Raw genomic sequence first — 21,587 nt, 5'->3', positions numbered from 1 at the left:
AGGCTTAGTAAACCAGGGGTGGTTTCTGTAAAAAGTCAGCGTATGTTAAAAAGTGCCAAGGTCCAAGGTAGTTATATTCCAGCTGTTCTCAGGAGATCCATGTCGGGGCCGAACCATGCATTTTTAAACGATCAGATCGGTACTGTACTCCAGCCAAGACGATCTGCGTATTTGTAGTGTTGAAACTTCTTCTCTTTCTCATGCTCAACAGCTACAACAACAACCAAGTCACACAAATTAACATGTCAGCTGTACAGAAATACTTTGTTCTCTGGAAAATAAAGTCAGTCTGACAGCACTTTGTGGACTGTGTGTGGATATTTCGCGAGTTGGTGGTAGGAGATCTTCATCTTCAATACAACCAATGTAGTTCGCCTCCCTCAAACAAAAAAGAAGAAGAAAAGAAACGCAGAGAACACCTGAAGGTGAAAGAGTTATGGAGTATATGGCGTTAGATGATCGGCCTGTTTTTGCACTAGAGAACACCATCTGTTGGAGCTCCCAGCTCCCAAGGTACGTGCTACTCTCTCAACACCACAGTGCACGTCAGCCACAGATGTACGGAACAAAGGCGTAACTCTTGGACTAACTACAACAGCCCTATTGGCTGTATTTAATACAGTCACACTATCTAGGAGAACACAAGAAAGGCACGAATGGCCTTCATGAATCTCCAGGGGAGTAAATTGTTAATTTAAGATTGGACCGGGATGTGGAAAACTTGATTGGGACACTTCTAGTCCAAGGTGACATGTTGTATTTTAATTCTATGGCAGAATTTTCAAGAACGCTTGACCATACCAAACCTATCTAAGCTTGGCTGTTATCATAATTATCTTCTTTTTGGATGGACATTGAGTGTGATAGGTTGCAATTATGATTCTGAAACACTAGAAAGAGCTAGGACTGCAACATCTGGATAGCAGAGAAGTGAGCTGTAAACCTGTCATGCAGACTTTTTAAAAGGACAAAATGCATCCTGAACTAAGCGCACATCCTGTATGTCTTTAAAACCTCATTAAACGCTCATTAAAATAAGACATTGTTCGCGGACCGTTTCATAAATTTGGCTTAGAAACGATGGCAGAGCTCGAGATAATTTCTACGTTAGACCACATGACTGAACCTCTCGCTAAAACGTGGCTGAACACACACACAGTCATTCATGTGGATGGCTTCCGCACAAACCACAAAAAGAAACCGCAGTTGAACACTCTTCTTACTAAAGAAGGCGTGCCTCACCTTTAGCTGCAGTACTGTCATTTAAATTATTCATGAACAGCGTCCAACTGTGACATCTGCTGACCAAACGTAACAATGCATTCAACCACGGGACGTCACTGATGATGTGACATTAGGATTCCACGTTCAAACTACATGAAAGCCTTAAATAATTAGCAGGAATATTTGTATTCTTTAATGATTGGGTATTAAATGTGTTAAAACAACACATCTTCATTTACTTTTAGCCTCAACCGCTTGGTGAAGAAAATTAGGCTAATTGTTAATTGATTCCTCCGGTGGATTAACAAAAATCGGATCAATCAGGAGAATACTTCCGGCAAAGTTACAGGCACAAGTCGAGTATTACATAACAGGTGAAAGTAAGCTAATCTATTGACGGTGATTAAAGTGACCCCATGTTAATTATGCTGCTCCGTGTCATACGTCAATACATGTGTATTCCTCTGCGTCAATACACTTTTACAGGCGTCCCAGAATCATTAGTCATTATCGGATTCTTATGTGTGATGATAATGAGAGTGCGTTTGCATCTGGCTTCGCAGCGTGTGAACTGCCATGTGGTAATGCGGAGAGAAGCCCCAGAGAGAGGGTTGCGGGGATCAAACTGAAGGCAAAATAAGCTGCACTGTTGCAGCATCTCTCCACCCACACACTGGCCCTGCTCATTCACAGGAGCGTACTCCAGTCATGTCTGCTGGAGGGGACGCGCCTGCGTACAGTTAATGTCTGATCAGCGCGAATGAGTGTGTTTGTTCTCATCTCTCCTTGTCACTCAAACCCTTCTTTTTTTGTTCATTTTTCAAACCCCCCCTCGTCCCTGTCCCTCACCACCACCTTGCTTTGATCTCTCTCTTCTTTTTACTCCTACTCGCTCGCAGTGACAAAAACATACGCATGCACCCATACCTCCACCCACGCAAGCAGTTGGCACGGGTGAGTCCCCGACAAGCAGCACGGTTTGGCGTGGGGTTATGCAAAGAAACACACACACACACACACACACACAAAAATGTTGCGGCACCACAGCCTAATGTTGTCTCCATGGCAACTAAGGGAGCAAGGCCCTGTGATGCAGTGTCAAACAAACACAGGATTTTAAACCTTTGCAAAGAAATTGGCTGTATTGTTGGTATTGTTACTTGATTTGAGACACTTGGTACATATTCTCCTCAGTGCACAATGGAGAATACAGTGTGTGCTATGTACATACTTCTGGTATGTCCTTCTCCGTCCTCTTAAGCTACTTTATGTTGCTTATAAATCAACTCTTTATTGAAGTCATGTTGTGTTTCCACATATGTCATTTGCAGGCTATACATATTAACTGTATCATACAATACAAATTTTCCCAAATATCATCTGTGACACACAGGATCAGAACTTCCCAAGAGGTTTCTTAATGAGTTAAACACGTGTAGGGTGGTGGGGTTGAAGAGCCTAAAGCAAAACTGGCTGACTGAAATCTCAAGACTGTCTCAAGACTCTTCTTTCAGTTGACATGAGCTTTTATCATTTTAGCAAAATCCCCAGTACTGCACGCGGGTCATGTTAGTATTAAAGTGGTGTCAGCTGGTTCTGTTTTTAAAGATCTGCTGTGTTTAAATGATTAAAATGAACAACACCACAAATGTGTTCCAGTGTCTGAAGCTAAAGCATGGATGGAAAAAGAGTAATCTGTTTCTTTTCATTAAATGATTATATACTGAACAATACTGCTCTTTAATAGTTACAGAAATTGTCTTAATAAACTATTTTTGACTTATGTTTCTTGCTCTTAGTTTCATTATTTAGACCACATAAAAAAACTGAATAAAAATCTGGAAAAAAAAAACAAAAAAACATATGTCCCAGTCCTACTGGTTAGTATTGCAGCAATGACAAAAAAAACAAAAAGTTTCCTGACCCCTAACCTTAAATTCAAGATCCATAAAAGCTTCAATAATCATTTTGGTATTGTGCCTTGGTCAGATCAAATGTACTTACAGTGGTTACTTTAGAAAATTCTTGTGGGTTGCATTCATTGCTGCATATTGAGAACATGTCCTCTGCCTAGACCGCTTCTCCTTTATTGACATCATTTTTTTTTTTTTTTTACAGAGCACAATTAAAAACAGTACAAATGAAGACAGTCTGGAATGCCATGTTGAAGCGATGCATCTCACCTCTTGTAAACAAATATTTATATACTTTCTTGATCTGTCGGCTCCTCTCCAGGCTTTCACGTTTTTTTTTTCTTTAGTAACTTTTACTGTAAAACACATACACAAACAAGCACACACACTGCCCTTTGCGCTACCTCACAAGGCAGGGGAAACAACGTGCCTGGGCACCCAACATTTTATCATCCTTTTGACTCCGTGCCTCTAGAGGCATGAAGGTGTGTCAGCAAACTGCTGGTGGAGGCAAAGGGGGACAGAACTGCAGCTGGAGCAGCTCAGCCGGGCGTAACTTTTAAGTAGCAACGAGTCAGTTCTGTTTCAGAGCGTTGAGTCACTTGGCTTTAATACCTTTACCTGTGGCTCAGAGGCTGAGCTCTGGCACCGGCCCAGGCTGCAGTGCAACCTACTGACTGTCCACAAACAGACAGAGAAGAAAATAATGGAGAAAGCAGAAAGAAAGAGGGGGAGGGATAGCAGCGCCAATGTAGTAGAGAGAATGAGAGCGTGCTGATGAGTGACAGTCACAAAGACACAAGGAGAGGGACTCTAGGGCCAAACAAGAAGAGAGGGCTTTCTTCTTTTGTTTATGCGTTTGGGTGAAGTTCAAGACTCCCCGTTGGGAGAGAAGCCTCCTCTGAAGAGGCAGCCGCTCAGAGCCTCAATGACGCCCCGCATGTTCACTTGTGTGAGTGTGTGTTTCTCGTGCTTTCCAAAAAGCGAGTCGGTCAGACGCTGATTGGAGTCAAAACCATTATCCCAGCAGACAGACTGCACGCACACACACATTTTACACCAGAGGCCGATCATCTACAGAGAGTGTCTCCTATCCTCCTCCTCCTCCTCCTCCTCCTCACACTGGAACATCATTAATGTTATGAGCCAGGCCACCATCTGCGCGTGACAACATTTCACGCGTTCTTCCTGAGCTGAGGATCGACAGCCCAAGACGACGCCCCTGCCACCACTTCCGTCACCAAAGGAAAGGTGAGTGGCAGCGAGTGGAAACCTTCAAGCACGTGTCTTTGCTGTGAGGCTGGACTGCATCAGATCGGGAGTAAAGATGTGTCCCTGAACGTACGTAGCCACTTCTCAGAGGCACGTCTACCCCCCTCTGTCGTTCCAGTGGCTTGTCGCCATCGGGCTGTGAAAATATGTTTGCCTTAAGCTTTGCAAATCAACACGAGTGGCCGGCAAACCATGAAATCTAGGGAAATATGGTTTGTTCCTGTGGGTGTGCAAACAGACCTGAACCAGCGTCTTCAAAAAAACACTTAACTACCTGCAAACCTTCACAGACCAGTAATCACTTTATTTCATGTAAGATGTGTAACTGCAAGCACTTTGCACAATTCAATTAACAGCGTCTCGCTTTGAACATATATGAAAATTAAATGAACTATACACGATCTCATAAGATCCCACAGCTACATGTCGGCAGGCATGACAGGCTGCAGGATTACTTCCAGTGCTCTTACTTGGTCCCTCTGATTTGTTCACGGCTGAAGGCTGTTTTCATTGTTTGCGAGCCTCAGAGTATGAGCGTTCACCACTGTTGTGAAGCGCTGCTACGTCTATTGTCCCAGATACGCGACCCGCCAAGATCGCTCGAAGTGGTTCTTCCATCTGTGCAATCTCTGAAAACGATGGTCCTTTTGTGTGCGCGCTAATACCAATTTGTCTATTTCTGAGTCCGCATTGACTACTTCTGGGAAACGAGTGTTCAACTCAAGAAGCTCTCTGGCACGGTGCGCCGAACAGAAACGGAAAACATTAGGTCGCATGGCCAACGTAACTCACGTAGGAGGCAACCTCAATAAGACAGGCCGTGCTAATCAATCGCTGAGGAAGACGTTATTATATTGCAAGGAAGCGGTTTGTGCAATCAATTCCGGCTGGCGCTCAAGAGTCATTCCGCTTGCTTGAAAAATGGGACAGCATTATTTTCAGTGGGCGAACACCTGTATCTGATTGCCCTAGAGACTGCTGAAAGCAACAATAGAGCAGGTGTCTGACAAGACAACCTACTGTACATCACGTCACTGTCAGCCATGACATACCGTATGAATAGATTTCTCTAAGTTGCTTATCCAAACTGGCAGGTGCTCATCAGTATCTTATTTTAATACCAAAGCAGAACCGCAATTGCTACGGTAAGTGAAAAGACATATATCGCATATTACAGGTGTGCAAAAGCCTTGGTGAACCTCACAGGTGTGGCACATTAAAACAAATGGCTTCTCTATACTAGAGACAATGTTGATACTACGGTGGCCTGACAGAGTCTAATTTACTCCGGTCTCATAACAAACCGGATTTTTATTTTTTTTTTTGAAAATATCAAAACGTAAATAATATTGACCAACCACATTCATTTGAATTTCAATTCACACCGGAAAATCGATAAAACGGTTTGTTATTTCATTAGTAGTTTTTCAATGTCACACTTGGATCTCTATTTCTAATACTCAATTGACTACATCAATTGACTACATTGAAATCCCTTTACTGTACTTCATGAGGTACTCTGGGCCTGAGTACCTCATTAAGTGATGAGTGTTGGATACCATATGGTCCCTTTGTTGATTTTGTACATGAAAATGAACATTTTTGAATCTTTACCTTTCCGGTCTGAATTGAAATTCAAATGAACAAATGGTACACGGATCGATCTTACAGCCTTTACAGTGAGTTAGTGGGGCCCAATGTGATTTATTTTCATGGGGCCCGGAATTTATGGCGATGCCCCTGTGCCTACACGCACCGGTCGCTCACCTGTTCTTTTCTGACTCAACCCGACGAAGAAAGCAACGCGGTCAACTCAAATAGCGTGGGAAGCCATTTGCGTTGTTCACTAATAAAAAATGATTTTACTGGCACTTTTAAAAACCTGATGATTGTGCTCTTGATTTTAACACAATGGAGATTTACAATTATAGAAACATTACTGACGTAATGGTAACTTTTAACATTGACTAATGAAATTTTGTGGGAAACGCTGAGGAGGAAGGTGTTCTCCAATGCCATACCCTCACTTTGTAGCTGACAGCTGGTCAATAGTGAACGTTACAAACTCTGGTTGCGTTGGTAACCCTCCTATATATTATCCACCCCATAGTGACACAAGTGGGAAAATATTGCTAATTTATACTTTTTGCCCACAGTCAGCAGAGTTTCCCTGTGGTGAACTCTTTTGGGGACTCCCAAAAATATTACATATATCGGAGGGAAAAAGCATGGAGACCACACATGAAATTTATAAAAATAAATATCAATTACTCCAAGTGAAAAATCTGAATGGTGAATTTGGTGGTAGTGACCCAAAGTAATAGACGGTGGAAGGACTTCCCTGTGGAAACTGTCTGGGGAACTTTGTGTGACCATCATATGTCAATCATCTGTATAAGATCTTAAATTTAGTTTAGAGTAGTTCAACTTGGTACCCATACATTTTTTCTTTTGACTGTTGCTCCAGCTCCAACTTTGTGATTTCACGGCAGCACATCACTAGTGGATGTTCCAAGCTCTGGTTGCCTTGGCAACCAGGTTGTATATTTTGTCATCCACATCAATGCTCGCCTCTTCCTGTGTGTACACCCCTAAAGAAGCTTGAATGTTTTTGTCATATATATATATATGACAAAAACATTCAAGCTTGGATATATATATATATACGTATCCTTTATATGAAAGGATAGCAGCCCAGGGTCACAGTGTACTGTAACTATATCCATAGTCCCTGCAGTAGATGAAACAATGACAGTTACTAACTTATTCAATTCAAATTGAAGTTACTATTTGAGTGCCATCTAAAAGTCTCCTAATACTCCCCACTTAGTGCTGCGAACTATGATGAAATCGCTACATGTTTTACTTGAAAGAAATTTACAGTCCCTTGTGGTCATGAAATCTAGTGGCCTCTTGGCCCAGTGGTCCAAAAACCTTCCAGCCCTGCACATGTGTGCTCATGTACATGCTATATGGGCACAAATTAAATTACACGCAAGTTATGTTTCGTGAGCATGGAGCATGGATAGAAATTCACCACTTAACTAGAGCTGTGCCGCTGAGAGTGTTCATATGCATCCGTCGTCCATGATTCTGTTTTTCAACGGCATGAGAAGGCAGAAAAACTGCCGAAAGTGGGAATGTATTTAGCTACAGTATGTGAGTATGAATCCTTTGGAGATGGTGGTTATTCAGTGACACTCCAGCGGGTTTAGATAATTGCGGTCACTGTGACACGGATTTCCCTGTCTGACTTTCACATACACAGAGTCTGCAGTGTTACACAACGCACGATACACTATCCTGGGTGTACGTAGGGGGAAGCCCCACTGAAATTAAGGCCTTCTAATTGATGTGCACCACTCGGAAGGGTTCATTAGTAGCACATCCACATCAGGCTGAAAACTAGAGATCAGTGGTTCAGTTAATACTCAGAGAGAGCCTCCAATCTCCAGCGCGGTGTGACACAGTTGCTCATGCATGACAATAATAACGTGATGATTCCCAGATGATAGGGCAACCACCACCCAGGCTGGAAGTTACTTAGGATGACATGCACCTGTTCAAACACCGTGAACTGGGGTTAAGAGCCTCTCTCGCCGAGCCTCCGCTGTCTGTGACTGAGCGGCACACTGCCTGCTACGAGCTTTGGTGGGAAAGAGTGTCTGCAGTGCAGCAGTGAACATGAACATCCAAAGCATCTCCTTTAACTGGCTGCAGTGGGTCTGCGCTTCGCCAAGAAGGCTGATTTACACCACAGGGCGAGGACCCGGGAACCCGGGTTGTAAATCGTCACCAAGTCCCCACCCACAGAGGAACGCCACCCAGCACCTGACGGAGAGACGCCGCCGCCGCCGCTGGTGCTGCTGCGCTGAAGTGTTTCCCAAAAGAGAGAGCGCGCGCCACTGACGTACCAACTCACAACAGGAGAGACGGTTGATAAGTGTAGGAGGGGAAACACGCGCTCACATAAAAAAAAAAACATGAGCACACACGCACTCTTTCTCCTCTTCTTCCACTAAAAGATAAAAGCACTTCATTCATAAAACGACACACAGGCAGCCCACGCAGAGATCGTCCCCTCCATGAGACACTTTACATTAGGCGCAGGCAGCCACCCACACACCCAGCGTACTCCCTCACACACACACGCACGAACGCACGCACGCACACACGCACACAAACTGTGTAGCGTTCTCCGTCCACAGTGCTGTCACAGAATCTGACAAATTATTATTTCCCCTGCGCCGTACCTCTACTGACTTTCCCTTGAAAACAAAATAATCATGCTGCACTTTTTTCTTTTTTTTTTATCCCCCGACCACCATAAAAACACTCTCGCTCATTATTGAAGCTACCACCACTCCCCTATGGCTCATTAAAATTGGATCATGGGTGGTAGCATGTGGAGCATGCAAACCATATTACAGTACAAGGGTGTAAACACAGCTGCCAGTGAAGAAAAGCCAACAATTTCAAGTTGCTGCAGGAGAACGAGATTTATTGCCCCGACTCTTTGGCAAATATGATGGAAGCTCAAGAGGTCTGTTTTAAAGCACAGAGCTGCAGTTACACATATACACATTAGTGCACGCCATATGCCACCCTACAAATACGATGGACTTGTTTGCACACAACTTCTGTCAAAATAACATCCACTTATTAGAACATGTCAGCCCCACATCAGGGGGAAAAAACGCAAACGGTGCCCCTCTGTCACCCGCTACATCAAACACAGAATGAAAACATCAAGCCAGAGGGTAGAAACTTACCTGTTAGAGAGTCTAAAAGCTGGAGGCATTTAATATCATGCGCTTCTCTGTCATCCGGAGACAGCAGATCACACAGTCATACATGTAAGAGATGTTGGCTTAAAGACTTCCTGAGCTCTTCCCTTCCCCTCTCATCTATCCTACGACTTTTCCCTCACATTTATCCTCTGATGAAAGGAGCGGCGAAAGGAGGACGGCTCGGAGACGGGGGGAAGAAGGGTGGGAAAATGACAGCGAGATGCTCAGATCCCCTCCGCTGAGAGCGAGTCGCGAGCGCACCGCGAGGACCATCCACTGCAGCAGAGCAGAGTGGCGCGCAGCAAAAGAGGGAGAGGGAGAGGAGAGAGGCAGGCACAACAGGCATTTACTGCTGCTGCTGGTTCCAACTGCATGGCTGGAGCAAAAATCTGGGACTGGAGTCCGGATCCCGGCGATCTCCTGTTTGCTGAGCGTTTACCCGGACAGATGGGGAGTTATGGAGTGAACGGGGGACGGAGAGAGGAAATGAGCAGGGCAGGAGATAGTGGGAAGCGAGCTGGTCTGTCCACTGCACCAGTGTCACTTCTCTCTTGCACGGCATCCAACATTATTTTTTCCCATCTCTCGCTCTAGTATCGCATGCTCACCATTGTTTTCCAGCTCCATGTTGGAGCATGTGCATAAATTATTAAACTGACATCATATCAAGAGCTATTTCCACTGTGACGCCATCATCACCCCTGACAATGGCTGTCATGTTCCTTTGACTTTATTTATCAGTGTATTTCCACAATGAAGTGTGAAACGGCGTAACAAGGTGTTGGCCTTCACCCACGTCTTCAGAAGTGAAGGTAAAAGGGATGCAAAGTGACATTGACGTTGCATAACTGGTCGAATTATGCAGTACGAACGCTAGGCACACAAATTCGAAGGGGATGCGCTCCGACAACGTGGCACGTTTCGCCATCAATCAATCCCTCTGTGTTATGGAGCAATTGGGCCGCCTGGCTGAATTGCCTCTCGCTTGCTGTAACAGGGGAACAGGCTTTTAGATGAAGTCCTTCGGCCCCAGCAGGGCTCAAGGTCGCTTGGCAGAGCTGCGCGCCGGCAGCCCAAATCCTTCAATGATTAACAGTGGCAGACAGGACGGAGCAGCTGTCAATCCAGATCTACAGTCTCGGCCAAGAGAGCCGGCCAGCCAACCGCTGCGCATTCCAACGGTGCTCAACCAGGTAGAGCAGGGATTTATGAACCCATTGTGAAAATTCATTTCGCCGGCACCGGAAAGGTGGGTACATGCATAATGCTGATATTGTTCCGTGCCTCAATCAGGGTGAAAAAAATAAAAAATACAGAGAACACAGGACAGGACAAAAGAGGGAACAGGCCATCAGCTCAGCTCTCAGATCAGACAGGCAACTGTTGGATTCATCTTTTTCATATTTCTGTTCTTTATGTCTTCTTGCAAATTACTCTTTGAAATACATGGTTTTAAAATACATAAATAAATATATAAATTGTCTTCCTTCCTTCATGAATGCTGTAATTTGCTCACTTGATATGCAGCACACGAATAGCCATTAGCATCAATATTATTTTTCTAAACCTTGCCCTTGAACTGCAGTTGTTTCAAGCAGCAAATTCTGGGGTTGAAAAATGTACGCGTGATTTAGCCTGGTGTAGCCAGACTTCTTATCAGAATATGAGTCTGGTAACACTCCATTAAGATTTAATTATGGGACGTTTTAACTGATGAAGAGTCCTGCAACCAATTAGAGCAACGGAGTATGAAACACTCAGTGATAAAGGAATTCTCAACTAACGCCCACATCGCGGTTAATTGTTCGTCCTTGGTGTAAAGTTACTTTTCTGTCAATATCTTTTACAACGGAAGTGACTGTGGACTCCAAACAGCTCTCTTCTCTGATGACAGCCATTTTGATGCAAATATAGTCAGTATGGCTATTGTACACCGCTCTCATTCTCCTGTCCAACAGTGTATAGAGCACCTTCAAATTTCTTCATTCTGATTGGCAGATCTTTGACAGGGCATAATCAGTTCCCAGCTGAAGGGTTCCAAGGTATGTATTTTTGTGTGCCCTGAATTAGCCAGGACTCTGATGGCAGAGTCAAGCACTGGCAAGATGGCGTCGACCACCGTCACTACACTCTGCTTCAAAATTACTTTCTAGGGGATTCAGGAAACGTTTGTCTAACTTCGTGAACCTTCAATGAACTCTACAACCAAGCTTTGGATTTGTCCACATGCCAAGTCTATCAAGAGTTGTTTTCTCCTTATAATAGTGCACCATGATGTTTGCTAGATTTAGCATTAGCTTGAAGCTTTCAAGCGACACCTCTGCTAATGACAAATCAGCTAAAGCCTAGAAATTATAGGCCTGCTTTTGTTGACATCAGTATGCAACCATCTATTTAAAAAATTGGAGTTGGTGGTAAATTTGTAGTGTGAACTACATAGCAGCATGACAGGAGTATGCTAACTTAACAAGAATACCACAAGTAATTACAGGGCACTGGGAATAGATATAAAAAAGTGGAGGATATGGTATATTTTCTTTTGTTCAGTATGTGACCTAAATTAAATGGAGACCAATGTACAGACGTTTGATAAAATGACATATTTACAATATATATTGTGCTAGACCTTGTTATACAGTCCAAAGAAACCCAGTGGTGGCCAAAACATACACAGTAACTACAGTAGCTCATATCGTTTATCGAGTCATTTTTAGTTTCAAAAAAAGAATTGGATTCTTTAGCAAATGCAAAATATTTGGTGTATTTCCTATATGTTCAAAAATGGCGAGCTGTGCGAGCTTGAACGGGGGAAAAAAACAATTGTGGACAATGTAAATATCCTTAGAGATAAGTGTATCATTTTTAAAACTGTTTGCAGAAAGAGACACAAAAATCTAAGACCTTTTCAGATTCTCTTTTTTATCTTAGTGTAGCCTCAAAGTTATTCCGTTGATTGCCATAGCTACTCCCTTTTTCATTTATTTTCCTTTCTCCTCATCCTCATTCTTACCTTTCCTTCATCTCTCTTCCTCTCGTCCCTATCCTCAGGCATCACCATTCTTCGAGCTTTGCACACCCTGGACCTACAATACCTCTACCCTCCTGTGTCGGGGGTTCCTTGGTCGGCTGCAAAGGCAGGTCGTCCTCTTTGTGCATAACAAATCTCATCTCACAAAAATATTCATTTCACGGGTCGCTGTCCCGTACAAGCCAATATCCACGCAGGGAGAGGCATTGAGCATTATTCCCTTCTCTATTCAAATTGGAAACAGCAAAGTGGGGCTGTGCCAGAGATATCAGCCTCCTGCTGTACGCGGTTTGTCCTTGTAATGAGGTTGCAGGCACGGCTAACTATTCATTCTAGTCATTCACCAGCAGGCCTTATCATCGCTCTCAAATGACTTTGGCCGAATGACGTGCAAAAGGAGACACGTCTCACCTGTCATGTTGTGTTGGACTGATGTGCTCTGGGCAGTTTGTCACTGTTTAATCTTACACATGACAAAACCATGAATGCCACACACTGTCATCTGAATTATGCATGGGAGGGGCACAGACAGAGGAAACGTTCTAAATTTTGGTCATCAACAGGAAATGCACTTCCCAAAACAGAATCAAAATATTCAGCTATAGAGGATTTTCACAGTGTGTCATCAGCACGTCATCAATCCGGAAGTCACCATGTTGGAGGCGCTCGGCAACATAAATAAAACACACGGACTGAAGTAGTGGAAATGGTGAATTATGGCCATATTTTTGGCTGTACCAATCAGACAGACTGTGAAACACATTTGGAATTTTATAGACTGCCAAAAGTCACTACAGATTGGAGAGAACAATGTCAAAAGTTATCAGAGGAAAGGAGGCGCTTGTGGTTAGCGAAGCAAAACCCGAATTTGCAGCTCTTAACTAATTTTCAAGTGTGCTGATAATGAGGAATGACAGGACATTCTTGTCATTCCAAGAGACGGCACCAAATCTGGGTCATCCTTTTGACAAAGGTCAGACTTTTTACCTGGAATACAATGAGAAATACAACAGATTTCAGCTCTACATTTTAAGAACGGTGTTGCTACTGTAGCAGGCTATTAAATGTGATCAGATATAAGTCAATAATGCCACATGTGGTAGCTTGATATGAATTACATTAGTATCATTACTGTAGAAAATGAGTTAGAAGCTGCTATACTATTTCAATTACCTGACAAGAAATAGGCTGAACTTTTGCCTGTAGATCCTGATTTAGTTTCATTAACCACAAGCGTCTCCTTTCCCCTGATAATTTGTTGTCCCTGATTTGTAATAACTTTTGCCAGTCTATAAAATTCCAAATGTTCTTCACATTCTGCCCGATTCATCTCGGGCAGAAACACACGGCAATAATTCACCATTTTTCATTATGTACTTCAGTCGGTGTGCTTTGTTTACCTCGCCAAGTGCCTCCAACATGGCGACCTCCGGACTGATGACGCGCCATGAAAACCCTTGTGTAAGGCTGTGCGGATCCTTAAAGATACCAAGACTGAAGCTGTAATAACAGGTGAAGAACAGATTTAAGCTTTAATTCAAAGCTTCAGCTGCAAGATATAATTGTACTTTCATTAAATTGGGGGATTTAGGTGTAACATAGATTTAAACAACACTACGGTGAACACAGGCTCTCAGTGTGACGCGAACACGCTGATATATAACAGGTTATGGTTATCTTGTTCAACCACTGAGTTCAATATGCAGGCACCGCAGGGATCCCCACAGTCAGTGCAGGATTAATATCATGCATTGATTCAAAACTGGAAAACAAAACATTTTGACATTTCTATATTGATGGAAGGCGCAGAAGCGTATCTTCTATTCAATTGGACTTTCGAACCAGAGCTGCGAGACAACGCTGCCAAAATTGTGTGATATAAGTCTTATAGTGTCATCTCTTAAAGAACAGTGCAATACAAGTGCAAATATACATGTAACTTTCAAAATAAGGTGCGACCCTTTCGAAAATCAAGTTCCAAGGGTTGAGAATTTTTGTACAGGCACACATGTGGCAATTTCACCACTTGACATGTTTAAAACCTGGACAACAAACTGATACACCAAATTTGAATTTTGGGGGAGAGACTTTTGTAGATGACATTGACTATCTTGTGACAGTGCATGTTCTGCTGGGAAACTTTTGGACCTGGTATTCTTGTGTACCACCCACGGTTTAGGAATAACTTAAAAAAAACAACAAAAAAAAACATGAAAAACTGCACAAGGTGTGTACCCGCACTGAACAAGTGTCTGTGGGATGCACTGGAACAAGCCTGATCCACAAAGGACTCTCCCTTCATCCCAAAGACCCCCCACTAACAACTTTGTGTTGCCAGACACCGTGGGACACCCTCAGAAGGACCATGACCATTCTCCAATGGCACACAATATTAGGAAGGTGGTCATAATGATATGCCTGATTGATGTAGTTGGCAACACTGGCTTTATGAGTATAATCTCCAAGTCGAAGTTGAGGCACCTGGGGATGTCAGGAAAGACAAAGCCCCTCTAGGTATAGAAGCACAGGAGACGTTAAACAACCTTTTTCCAAGTCTGAGAATTGTTCCCAGTAAATAAACTTTGATATGTAAAACACCCACGCCGGTGTAGTTTATGAAGACACTGATTAATCGAGTGTGTCTGTTCTTCAGATCTTAACTATGAACCTGCCAGGCAGCACTGAAATTCGCCAATAATGCGATTTAAAACCTGGACAATAATTTGCAGCAATATCCGACGTCCGAAATTTACCAAACCCACACACGTGCGTCGCTCTCACACACTGTTCTGCGTCGTTGGCAGAGTTCGCATTACCTGCACAATGTCAAGCCCGCTAAACCACTGTGACATTAAATGTATCCAAGAGGAAATATCTAAGTCTATCAGACAAATCAAATACAGAGCTAATTTAATAGTGTGTCTGTATTCCTGGCAGATCTGGCTCTGCTTGCAGCTGGAATAATGGCTCCCCCAGTCTATCTGCTTCCTCTGATCTCATTTACTGTTACGTTTTGTTTGTGTGAGCGGTGCGTGTGTGTCTGTTATGTAACCGCTGTATCATTGGCTAAACAACGGCTGTTCAAGGTGATATCGCCCACAGTATTCGCAAGGATTTCTCACACAGACGAACCTTGCAACCCGCTAATGTGTCTACAATACAGTGCAAGGGCATCGATTCACATCTCAGTTGTAGCGCACTGGGGATTAAAGCAGCTACTGTACGTAGTGTGTGAATCGTTTACAGCAGTTTTAAAACAAGCAGGCACTGGGACACTGGGACTCCTGGGAGATTTTGACTGTCTGTGTTTCAGTACATATGAATTTTCTGAATTTCTGCATAAAAATGTAGAATGTTTACATGTAGAACTCAGCTGACTTCCATGCAAGTCCTTGATTTGTACACTTCGGTGATTTGCAAAGACATGGGAACCCATTCTTTCAGTCTCAGCAACTAAATGTAGGTAACGGTAACTGCTGACCAGTCACCTAAAAAGGCTCAGAGGCATTTGTTTATTTGTGTGCGTGTTTTTTTTTCTTTTTCTTTTTAAATTATTGTTGCATTTGATTGCAATGAATAGCATGATTTCCATATTTTTGGAAATATATATATCCATATTTTTTTTTTTTAAATACAAACTTCTGCAGGGTAAAATGATTTACTATGACTGCACTTTAGGTTGTGCTTGCTTTTCGCAGCATTACAGCAGCAGTGGGTGATTTGGTGGGCTGAGGTTATAATAACATAATGTGTGAAAAAAAAAAAAAATGCCGAAACCACCAAAACGTAAAGCAGAGAGGATAGTTTGCAGTGTGAACATGATGGTTCTTTGACGTGGTCAAAGGACATACGCAGAAAAAACCCACAAAACAGCAAGGATAAGGAGTGTGTAATATTTTGGAAGGCTCTGAGCATGTATAATTGTGTATAAGTTAGACCTGATGAGACATAAGATGATGGAGGCATTTGTGTGCGTCAATCGCTTTGGTTTGCCGTAACGTTTAAGCGTTGTTTTCAGCACCATGTTCAAGGACGTGAGTCTTCCCTTATCACTCCGCCACTCTCATGCTCTGACACCTTCAGATTTACAAGTTAATTAATTAATGGTTTTAAAAGAGCTTATTTGGAATGCACAGCCCGAATGTATTCTTCATGTCACTCCCTAATTCACATCCCCAGCCACCTGCGCGTCGACTGGGTCAACACAGGACTTGATGAATGAGGACTGGCGAGGCCCTGAGAAAAACAATGCACTGGATATGCCAAGCCGTTCGGTTTGCAGTTGAGGAAAGCAGAAGGAATGACTCTGAGCAGGTGATTACTTGGCTGAATTAAGCAGTCTGATGGATTTTCCCAAAGGTAATAACACAACCCAACTAAGACAAATGTGCGAGCGGAAGCCCCTCCGACTGCAAGCGCATGATAAAGAGGTGAAAGTCGTGCGGACACATGCGCACACACACGTGTACACATTTGATGTAATGGGACACCTTGTGGAGGGGACTAATGTCTGAGCAATTTGATAAAACAGTTTTCATGTTTCTTTTATGCTGTTTACACCTTTCAGTCTCTACTCTCTCCGTAACCGTTCATATAGTGGGATTGCTACAATAAGCAATTTGCCATTCAATCTTCTCCGATTGCTTCAACAGTGACATATTTTTCTCCACGTCTAGTGAATGACAGAGGCATTTCCTAGTACTCTTTACCAACTGTGGTAACTTTCACTCTGGATTTCTTCTTTCTGTGAACTGAGTAATACTAATAAGATAAGACTCCTTTCTCTGGTGGAGTCCTTCCAAATAATTCAGTATTTAACTAATTAACACTCTGTGTGGGCCTCTAAAATGATGTTCACGTTGAGAGTGGAGACAAGAAAGTTTCCTGTGAGAGAGAGAAACATGCACCCAAAACACACAGCAAGTAACGCTGTTCATGGTTCTGAGACAAAGATACCAGTTATTGGTTATATTGAAGCCGCAGCTAAGGGATAGTCAGATATACTTAGGCCAGTTTTTGGTATTCTTTTGAGGATTCCTAAAACTTAAACAGAGTGGGCAAGCAACACATACAGATCAAATTGTAAAAATAAATCCAGAGATTATATGACGTGTAGTTCTTCTGTGAAAACATGTCGCTTTCGTCCGATCCATTTGTATGGTACAGGTGTGTGGTTTTACTGCTTTCACGAGAGCTCGGCTCCCACCGGCTCCCACACTGCAGTGATAAACAACATTGCAGCACAATGTCCATCACACACTGATTTGGGCTGCTTGATCCCAGCCGGACATCCATCTCGAGGCCTGCGTCTTGTGCAATTTCGGATGAGCTTCGTAAATGATGTGTTTGCCTATTCGGAGTCCTGAGTCAGCAGGCCACTTTGTGGCAGTGGCTCAACAGAAAGGAGACTTTCAGCAGTTTGTCTCTGATTCATCTAAATCATTAGTTCTTTAAAACACTGTGGTGGTGGAGGGCGAATGTTTACGGCCAGGAGACATCAAAGGTGTAAATCAGGGGCAGTGCCAGCTCCTCCGTGGCATCATCACAAATATGATCAATGGCCAGGAAAAAGTTTCTCATTCGCCAGCCATTTTAGCGCTGAGGTCACACCACTTAATCTTGTGCGTATGAAAGATTACAAGAAATGAATCAATATGCACACACATGCAATTATTCCACTAGTCGCGCACAGGTCTGGTTACATTAGCTACGTGTCCTCTATCTCAATTTCACATTGTAGTTCTCTTAAAATCAGAGCTACCAGAGCTGTGTGGGTGAGTATTTTACAGACTGCGTCACTGGTTCTGAAAGACACAATTGTCAAAAGACCTTCAGTCAGTCAGATTTAATCAACTTTTTTTTTTAACACCAGACACCAAAGTTTGCTTTTTCAAACAGAAATCCTGAACTATTTTGTGAAGTCAAACACTCCACATGGAAAAAAACCTCTATTAAACGATATATCTGAGGGTTATTCCCTGTCAATAAGGCCACATTTTAACTTTTAAAACAACAAACTGCATTAAAATGCTTGCCTTCACTTAAAGCCTCCTCTTTCTGCTCATATATTTCACCTGTGACTTTGCATTTTTACATTAGCATCAGTTGAAATCTGGTAAAATACAAATTAGGGACACGGAAAACAGCATGTATAAGGTCCTATTATAAACAAATGTTACGCAATGTGTATGTGACATAATGCACAAGGCATCTGCGCGTCACACCCTGGAACAGAAACCTGAGACAGGCATACTGCGCACGCACACATTTCCACCAGCTGAATTTGCAACTCCTCCAAACTCTCAAAAGGCCACTTTGCCATCTGCAAGTTTTGAAAGTTGAAAATGTGCATTCTCAATGACAGAGTGTCACCAAGTACTTCTCCCTAATCTGACATAAACCTTGAAAAAGGACACCCGTAATGGTGACAAAGAAAAAGAGGAGAAAAGAAAGAAAAAATAATGTCAGCGGGGTGTTGTTCTTGTTCACAGAAAAGGGCGACACAGACAAATAGTTTCTCATGGCACACAGCAGAAAAAGGAAAAGGAAATGAGAGTCACTGGAGTGTGTGCATTGGTGATTACTGCGCTGCCAGGATGGGTACTACTACTACTACTACCATTACTAACATTGGACTTGAAAAAAAGGCATAGGATGAAGGAGAATATTAATGAATAGACTGTAGCTCATCCACGGGAGAAGAAGAGAAATCTCTGGACTTGGTTTTTAGAGGTTTGAATTTAATTCTGAAGTGTATTACATAATAGATTAAATGGTTTGAATGAAATGGTTTTGCTACTTTTAATTGAATAAGTCATAAAACTCAGAAATCCATCATTTTCCAAAACTGTTTTGAAGAATGTTGATTGTCCAAATACAAAGGAGGTGAACATGAGACAGCAATAAATGCGACGTCATCATAAAGTGACTGTTTATACGCGGTTAGAGCACTGCGATGAGGAGAGCACCACGAAACACGACTGCAATGACGTTCTTGTTCAGCCCTCTTCCTCTGACCAACGTGAACCCTTTCTTGCCATTGTTGTTGTGATGGAGGGTTGGCTGCTTGTTTTATACGTCATGGTTACATCGTGTACTTAACAGCACATGCATGACCAACCGTCCCACGCCGAAGTTCACCTCTTCCAACTGTACTGTGCCAGGGAAGTGTACCGTATCCAGGCACGATACGCTCGTACTCACACTAGCCCAGACAAGTCCGGACTTTAGGGAAAAGGCATGGCACGGTTGCCTTGTGTGACTGAGCCCTTAGTCTCAGTGTTGTAGCACACCAAGACAATGGCTAGCCCCTCACCATTTCGGGCTTTCGGTGAGCACTGTTGACCTTGGTTTATGTAGTGTGTTCAGACTGCTGTTTGTAGCCTTCAGATGATTCAGCATGTTTAATTGGAAAACAGTTCGCTGCTACCTTCTGATACGAAGAGTTACTTCTCCTTACGCAGGCACCAAGTGCTGATGTGTTGTTAGTTACACTCCTCGTAAGGTCTTCAAGTTTAACTTTCAACTTGGTCCAGACACCCGAACTTCATTAGTGTTTTTAAAGTACAGCAGGACACAGACGCTGTAACCTACGCACTTAGCCGGCACGTGCCATTTATACTTGTGCAGTCATAACTCTGACTCATTGTGTAAAAACAGTACCCAAACACTCGTCAGCCCTACATCTTTTTTTGCCAATTGGGTTCATTTTTGTTTCTACCTCCTGCTCCATTTTCAAAAATGGCGACTGAAACTTTTGCCGAAATTCTGCTGAAGGCATAATGAACCTCCTCCGTTAACCTTTCCTTGATGTGTTCCACCTGTTTTGATCCAAAACAATCAATTTCAAAACTGTGGAGATGGAGAAGCACCCAGAAACACTAAAGCGGAAACACGCTACCAAGCGGACCAATCACAGCTCCTGCAGTCTGTGTTACGATACGGCATTAGGGTCTAGGCTGTCCCCATAACTACGGTGTCAAATTGCAAAAGAAACCTAAATCTCCTACTAGTTCTTTGATGTTGGTTTGGTGTGTCTGTACCTTAATCTCCATAACCTCTGTCAGGTTTCTCTGTAAACACTGAGTCAGCTGGACACTGCATCTGAACCAGCTCATGGAGCTAACATTTGCCTAATTACCTAGCAACAGCTAATTAAAATCTGGTTGCAGCCTCCATAACTGATCGTTACTGGCTATAAATGTGAGCACTCTGTCTGGAAACATTGACCATTGACCACTGTTTGAAATTAAAATGGGTTTTAGTGGCACATCTGCGTGTTATTATAATCTGAGCATTAAGAACCGTAGGAGCGTAGGGATGATTTATGCTTTATTGGACATTTAACTCACAGTCTCACACAACTCTAAGTTTAAAATGTAAATATGGTATAAAGAAAAATCATCGTAAAAAAAAGAAAAATGAAAACCTCTTTGTGTTTTAGTATTTGTTCTCGCCTCTCTCAAAGCACCAATTAACTTCTGGCAATTAGCATTTGACGCACACTCATTACTAAGCCCTCTTGCAAAAAAATATTCTGCCTCCACACGTCCGATCCCACATCTGGTGCTGCGGCAGAAAGACAGATTAGGGGTCACCCGTTGATGTTTACTGAGGGAAATTAAAACAAAGTGCGCTCGCAGTAAATGAGCTTGACCTACTGCGGCAGAACTGTGCGCATATGTGGCTTCAGCGCTGCCGGCTTCCGTGACGTGATTGGAAAGATAAAGACAAGGTGGAAACACGGCAGCTGGCTTGGAAGCAACAGAGGAGCACACGCATGTTCTCCCATGAGCAGGATTTACGTTAACATGATGTGTATCTGTGTGTTTTTGGTTGTTTATAGAATTAAACCCCCTTTCCGATGCGGAACGAGGGTATCAAGGGTAATTAGTTTCACTGAGCAGGAAAACAACATTACAGCATGGATGGCCCATGCTAGTCATGACACCTATTTATCTCTTCAAGTCCAAGACACTCCCTTCCAAGGAGAGACTACGGTCTCTCATTACTGGCTACAGTCATTTCTTTCAGCCATATTCCAGGCAATGTTGAAATCCTTCCTTGACTTAGAAACATAATCCCGTGCTGTAACATGGAAAAACATCCCTAGTCCTATCAACATGGTAAATCTTGTGTATATTTACCCACTTATTGGATTTTGCCAGCAGCACGGCACTAACTGACATGAGGATCACGCTGGTTAACATGAATCAGCGGGTTATCTGATGTCACTCACTGCATGAGCTCAGACTCTACAAATACACAGAGATGGAGAGGCTGTTTACTTGATCATGGCGAGTGCAGCTGAGCAAAACTGAGGTTACACATTAAAAGTATGAGCTGACAAATCTTTCGCCT

General features: G+C 43.0%; 1 protein-coding gene across 8 annotated transcripts in view; it reads right to left on the bottom strand.

Moving 5' to 3' along the window:
* Positions 1-21,587, bottom strand: part of dlgap2a (discs, large (Drosophila) homolog-associated protein 2a) — a 174,920-nt gene that overhangs the window by 112,516 nt on the left and 40,817 nt on the right. For 2 of the 8 annotated variants that reach the window (XM_047610957.1, XM_047610956.1), the window contains exon 1: positions 9,182-9,748. The exons of the other annotated variants lie outside the window; for them this stretch is intronic. The gene's annotated coding sequence lies outside the window, so the exon portion shown is untranslated. Of the gene's footprint in view, positions 1-9,181; positions 9,749-21,587 lie in introns of those variants that run through there. 8 annotated transcript variants of the gene reach the window in all.

This window comes from Mugil cephalus, chromosome 17, assembly GCF_022458985.1.
Source record: "Mugil cephalus isolate CIBA_MC_2020 chromosome 17, CIBA_Mcephalus_1.1, whole genome shotgun sequence".
Classification (NCBI taxonomy): domain Eukaryota; kingdom Metazoa; phylum Chordata; class Actinopteri; order Mugiliformes; family Mugilidae; genus Mugil; species Mugil cephalus.
Note: the sequence above shows the minus strand (reverse complement) of the source record. Positions and strands in the feature narration are given on the sequence as shown.